The sequence below is a fragment of the Triticum aestivum genome, chromosome 5D (genome assembly GCF_018294505.1).
Source record: "Triticum aestivum cultivar Chinese Spring chromosome 5D, IWGSC CS RefSeq v2.1, whole genome shotgun sequence".
In the NCBI taxonomy this organism is placed as follows: Eukaryota; Viridiplantae; Streptophyta; class Magnoliopsida; order Poales; family Poaceae; genus Triticum; species Triticum aestivum.
In genome coordinates this window covers 294367947-294374540 of record NC_057808.1, presented here as the reverse complement: position 1 = coordinate 294374540, position 6594 = coordinate 294367947, and the positions used below count along the sequence as shown (strand labels likewise).

Below are 6594 nucleotides of genomic sequence, written 5' to 3'. Positions count from 1 at the left end.
AGAGTGCGGCGCGAGCGCTCGTGTGTGCAACTACATATGCCGCGCGCGCGGTTATTGTGCGCCCGCTGGAGCTTGTCTACAGGTTACGCGCGCTAAAATGGTAAAATTTGCAGCACGGCGCTTGTTTAGCGCGGCTGTTGGAGATGCTCTTAGCCTATATTAGTTCTCCACAACTCTCCGAAACAAATGCCAAGATGGTCATAGCATAGCACACTAGCAAAGCGTGATTCACGCCTCAGCAAGAAAAAGCAAGACGTCCCATGGAGATGCAAAGGGTGGCCATCGTCGGCGCCGGCATGAGCGGCCTCACGGCGTGCAAGCACGTGCTTGAGCGCGGCTTCCGGCCCGTCGTGTTCGAGGCCGAGGCGGACGCCATCGGCGGCGTGTGGGCGCACACGCTCGCCTCGACGCGCCTGCAGACCCCACGGCCGCAGTACGAGTTCACGGACTTCCCGTGGCCGCCGGAGGTGCCGGAATTGTACCCGAGCCACGACCAGGTCATGGAGTACCTGCGCTCCTACGCGCGCCACTTCGGCGTGCTAGAGTGCGTCAGGTACGGCAGCCGGGTCACCGCTCTGGAGTACTCCGGCGCCGTCAACGAGGAGGAGATGATGGCGTGGGAGCAGTGGGCCGGCAACGGCGAGGCGTTCGGCAGCGGTCGAGGCGAGTGGCGCATCACCGTGCAGCACGGGGACGACGTCGAGGTTTGAGCAAGATCACTATCTAAGTTCAAATTTGGTACCTCACCTCCAAGACGAGGCATTCTCGATCGTTCGCGTGCCACTATGCTTTATTTTTGTTCCTTGTGCCATCCACGTTGTAGTCAAAAGCAAAGCTGAAACTAGAAACGCAAAGCAACCAGATGCAAAAAAAAAAAATTGCGGGGAACCAGATGCAAATTAAAACGGATAAACCACCCGTTGCCGCGGAAATTTATAACAATGAAATCATCAAAAATAAAATTAGAATATATGAGAATAATAGTGTACCACATTCTCGCCATATGAAACATAGCAAACCTAGCGGTAAAAATAAATGGTGGCCGTTGGGACATCGATCCTGGAAATATGCGGTCTAGGTTAACGAGCGCCAAACTACCTTGAGCGTGCGGAATGGTGGCCTGCTGCCCAGCGAAACCTTCCAAAGTAGCCGCGACGGGGATTTTGGCACAGTCGTGCTTCTGGATGCTCTGGCTTGAGCGAAACGGCATGGTCTTCCAAGCCTCAAGCACCATACCCCAGTTCTGCGGCCGAAAAAGCAATTTGGATCAGTGGGCAACGGATGGCGGTGGTCAGCGGCGGCACAGTGGGCATGGCGGTGATGTGCTGACACTTTATGGAAAGTGTTACGGGTCAACTTCTCCTAAATGTACAGGAAGTTGGGCAGATTATATGAGATCTCGATTTATTGGAGCATTATTTTTGCCCAACTTTTCTTACACTAGATACTATAACTTTATGGATATGGAATCGTTGAAGATACTCTAAACATGCATATATGTTTTCCCTAATACTAAATTATATCCTTTTCTGAAAAAAAATGTGGCTAGACTCAACGGTTTGCCTAACGTTGACCTTTTGTGGCATATAGATACCCGTGGCCGACTTTGTAGTGCTATGCGTTGGACGGTACAGCGGCATCCCAAACATTCCAACTTTCCCACCGGCGAAAGGGCCAGAGGCCTTTAATGGCACGGTGATCCACTCCATGGATTACTCCAACATGAACGATGCAAAAGCCACTGAGCTCATCAAAGGCAAGCTCGTCACCGTCGTCGGCTACCAAAAGTCTGCTCTCGACATCGCCACAGAGTGCGCAAATGTGAATGGTTCGACACATCCTTGTACAATGATTGTTCGGACAAAGAGATGGATCATCCCTGACTTCTATGCTTGGGGTGTCCCCGTTCCTTTCTTGTGCTTCAATCGCTTGTCCGAACTACTAGTTCACAAGCCAGGAGAGGGGCTGCTCCTTAGCCTTTGGCTACCTTCTTGTCACCCTTGGTACGTATATAATGGCCACTGTATTTCTTTATATAGTCTTCCTTGAGTCACTTATTTTGGGACGGAGGGAATATAAAATAGCTCCCAAGGGCTCTTTTTTATGCATTAATTTAATTTGATCAGAGATGGATACTGTCAAAGTTTGTGGAGAGCTACTACATGTGGGCGGTGCCCATGAGGAAGCATGGCATGGTGCCGGAACACAGCTTCTTCCAAGCTCTCAGCTCATGGCTGATTGCAATAATGCCGGACAAATTCTACGACAAGGTGGAGCAGGGAAGCATTATCCTCAAGAAAGCAAACGAATTTAGCTTCTGCAAGGAAGGTGTCATTGTACAAGGCGAGCCCGCGCCGATCAAGAGCGACGTCGTGATCTTTGCGACCGGGTACAATGGGGATCAGAAGCTCAGAGAGTTGTTCACCTCACCTCTGTTCAGAGAGATCGTTGTTGGCACGCCAGCTACTGCGGTCCCTCTCTACAGGTTCCTTTCAACCCTTTCCCTTTCATTTTAGTCAACTGAACTAGTTGATACGTACTATATCAATGCAGCACAATTAACTAACCATAGTTCTTACGGAATGTGACAGGCTATGCGTTCACCCCAGGATTCCTCAGCTAGCAATCGTTGGCTACTCTGAGAGCATGGGAGATCTACACACCTCGGAGATACGGTCCAAATGGCTGGCGCATTTCCTTGATGGGGGATTTTGTTTGCCTGCCATAAGATCAATGGAGGAAAATGTGAAGGAATGGGAGGCATACATGAAACGCTACTCGGGCGACTACTTCCGTCGATCTTGCGTTGCTTCTATCGGTATCTGGCACAACGACCAGCTGTGCAAGGACATGGGCTGTGAGCCTAGGAGGAAGAAGGGATTTCTGGCTGACTGGCTGATTCCCTATGAACCTGTAGATTATGCAGGTGTCAATCTGAGGAACTAGAATAATAACCAATTGTTTGTATTTCTGACGAACTGCGTCAAACTAGCGGTGGCTGCTGCAACATTGAAAGATTATCCCTTTGCATACTTTATTGTTGTCGTGGAAGTAGCCCAGCTAATAAATAAAATCGTGCTTATTCACCAAAGGCTAGTCCAGCGACATGTTTCTCGTTGAGTTGGCTTAAATGATGGAATTGTTATATTCTTAAGCCGCAGCTTTGAAGACTACCCATAGCCGAAAATACAACTATGAACCTGAGAGCATGCGCATCCGAATTGAAAGATGAAATAAAATAGTTAAATACTCCCTCCGTTCCTAAATAATTGTCTTTTTAGATATTTCAATAAATGACTACATACGAAGCAAAATGAGTGAATCTACACTTTAAAATATGTCTACATACATAGTCCATTTGAGATGGCTAGAAAGACAAATATTTAGGAACGGAGGGAGTATTTTTAAAACCATTTTGCCGGGCGAGCCAACCATGGATTATGTTGACCTGTCATGGTCGTGTTTTGCCGGCGAGCCAACCATGGATTACGTGGAAGCAGCCCAGCCAATAAATATAATCATTCTTTATCCACATACTGGTCTACTGAACTAGTATTTTGTATTTCGGATCGAGTTGCCTCGTCGAACTTTTTTTTCAAATCAAGAGCTTCATTAATTAAACAGTACCATTACTCTTTCCACATGCAATCAATTACTCCCTCAGTCCCATAATATAAAATGTTTTTTAAGCTAAACTAGCTTGCAAAAACATCTTATATTATAAACAAAGAAAGTAAAAAACTAAAAATATAGTTGATCCATAAACATCTACGCCTACTAACAGATGCCTGCTTAGCACAAAGGTGCATGTGCCCCAATATTAGCTTCATGCCCAACAAAATTGAACTGGAAAGAAGCTAGATTGCTGCTAAGCTCTTTGATCTCATGAAGAATTGATGCTATCTCCGATCTTCCATCCATCCTCGTCCTCCACAGCCTGACAACTTCAATAGCATCCGTCTCAAAAATTATGTTTCTGATGCCAAGATCACATGCAACTTTGAGCCATGTCCGGCAGCAAAAGCATCCATGATCAGCGCACTTGCAGCTCTTCCGTACTAAATTGCTTGTCCTCTGATCAAGGCACCTGTATGGTCATAGCGAACGAGCCCCGGATTCCGAGCTGAGAAGAAAACTAGCATCTACATTCATCTCCAGACTTCCTTCTTGAGGAGGCTGCCACTTCGGCTTCTCTTTAGGGTCACAAAAATGGTTCCTACTGCCTACAATTGAGAGATCTGATACAATATCAACTTTCCACTTCACCGATTCAGTCACCCTACGCCTTAAAAACGATGGTATTGTTATATCCTTAAGCTATAACATCGGGAGACTATTCCCTTGCATACTAGTATGTTATCATGGAAGCAACCTAGCTAATAAATAAAATCATTTTTACCCACAAATTAAAATGATGGCATTGTTGTATTCTCAACCTACTGTGGATGTCAGGGCATCACCTTGACGACAATTAGCTCACTAGAGCAACTTACTCTAACGACATGCAAACTTCGGAGTCGATCTCAGGGCATGTACGACGGCATCCACTCAGCCGTCTATAACGCATGCTAGATGAGAATTTTTATTAGGTGGAAGAGAGAGAATAAGGAAAGAGAACGAGGGTGTCTGTAATTTGGCAGACGGCTTGGTCCCAAAAACATCACTACTTAGTGATAGGCCTTTTCCCTATTGTAGGATCAGGCTGTCACTAATCTGCCGTTTCTTCGCACAACCGCCATATCCCATGATGCCCAGATTAGTTTTCAGATCCTAATTTCATGGGTGCTATAGACAATCTAATCTAGAGGATATTTTTACTAGTACTGCCTATAGTTGACGTGGAGGACTGTTATAGATTCTAAGGTGTCTCAACTAATGTACATGCCCTCATAGTTATGTGAGTACCAAGGCATCACCCTGCGGTAGCAAAATCACTCTGGCGTAGTTGGACATATGGAGTATCACTCTAAAAGTACGGGAACAGTTCTGCCTATTCGCAAAACCATCTGTGGCATCCCATGAGAGATCTGCAGCGATCCTGGATAGCTCTGTTGTGAAGGGAAACAATTATGCCCGCTCTTCTGCGAGTATATATAGGATTAAACGTCAACGGTTCTGATCAAGAAGCACTTTGAGTTTATTCTGGTTAAGACGATAATTTTCAAGGTATCCCTCTTACGGACTCTAGCTAGCAACATGATCAGTTTCCATTCTAGATACTTTGCAGGATTTCTGTTTGAATTCATGACATGCCCTACATCGGCCATAAGCTGACTTTTGTCGAATAAAAATAAGATAAGAAATCAACACAATTTACTTGTACTCACATAACGGTTACGATCTTCTCCGCTTTTCCAAGCAGATATCGTTCAGACCTAAAGTTCCTTAACTATTTTATTTTAGGTACTTCAAAGTTCATCAAGGCTAGTCTGTCGATCAACGACGAGGCACACTCAGTCCCATGACAACCTTGAACCATAGTTCGAACGAAGAGAAGTCAAAGGATCAGCAACCGAGAACTAGAAGAGCTTGAGGGCTACTAACAATGTTATGCCCCCGTGGTGTATTCATGAAGGAAAGAACATACCCAACAACCGTAGGGTGGCCCAAGCCCGCAACTTGAAGTCCACCGCGATGCAGGGCACATCGTCACCTTAGGGCACAAGGCAAGGACTTTGCTACGTTTCTAGCTAGGTCTTGTTTATTTTAGGCATCTACCAACCAACTTAGGGCTCTGTAAATCTGTCCACAGCTGACTATATAAGGTGTGACGAGTATCCCTGATAGACGCCCATTCTTACATCCATAACCTGAGGCGTATACCCCTATACAACCTTGGATCGAACCTTCGTAGACACAAACCTTAGTTCTCATACAAGACTATATCATCAATACCGACAAGCAGGAAGTAGGGTTTACTTTGATTCGAGGGCCTGAATATGGGTAAATCTCCTCGTGCGCACCATCCATATCTTTGACACATGCGGTACCCTCGGCTGGATATTGTCAAATAAATATCACAACAGAGTCTGAAGCTTATTGGGGGAGCTCTGCCTGGATCCGCACACATCTTCATCTGTCATGGAAGAAGACCTCTGGTCGCTGCTCCTTTAAGTTGGATTAAAGCTCCTACACGACATAACACCAGACGCCCTCGAGGGAAACACAAACTTAGAATTATCTTGGACCTAATATATACAAGAACAAGCCAACCTCCTAACCCGTACTTGCTCTAACTGGCGAGGCCGCCGAAGGCGAGAGGGAGAGGAGCCAAGAGCTCTCATGTTTTTCTAAACAAGACAAAAGCCTTACCATTTTCATTGATTAAGAAGAGATTGAATAATGCACAATTAATATGCGGGAAACCGAGCTAAAATCGATACAACCTGATCCACATAACATGGGCACCACCGGCCGACCTGGACACCGACATGGAGACTATGGAGTCGCATAAAAGAAAAGAACACGTCGAGGGATCGCAGCCGTCATCGTCATGACCGGTTGCCTTATCGAACAAGCGACACCGACTTCACTGTAGAGCACCACCAACGAAGTCATCCCACAAACAGCAACACTGGCGCCATCACAGCTCAT

General features: G+C 46.1%; 1 pseudogene; it reads left to right on the top strand.

The window, feature by feature from the left end:
• Nucleotides 1–207: 207 nt before the first annotated feature.
• On the top strand, nucleotides 208–3064 carry LOC123124707 (probable flavin-containing monooxygenase 1; annotated as a pseudogene).
• Nucleotides 3065–6594: the final 3530 nt, after the last annotated feature.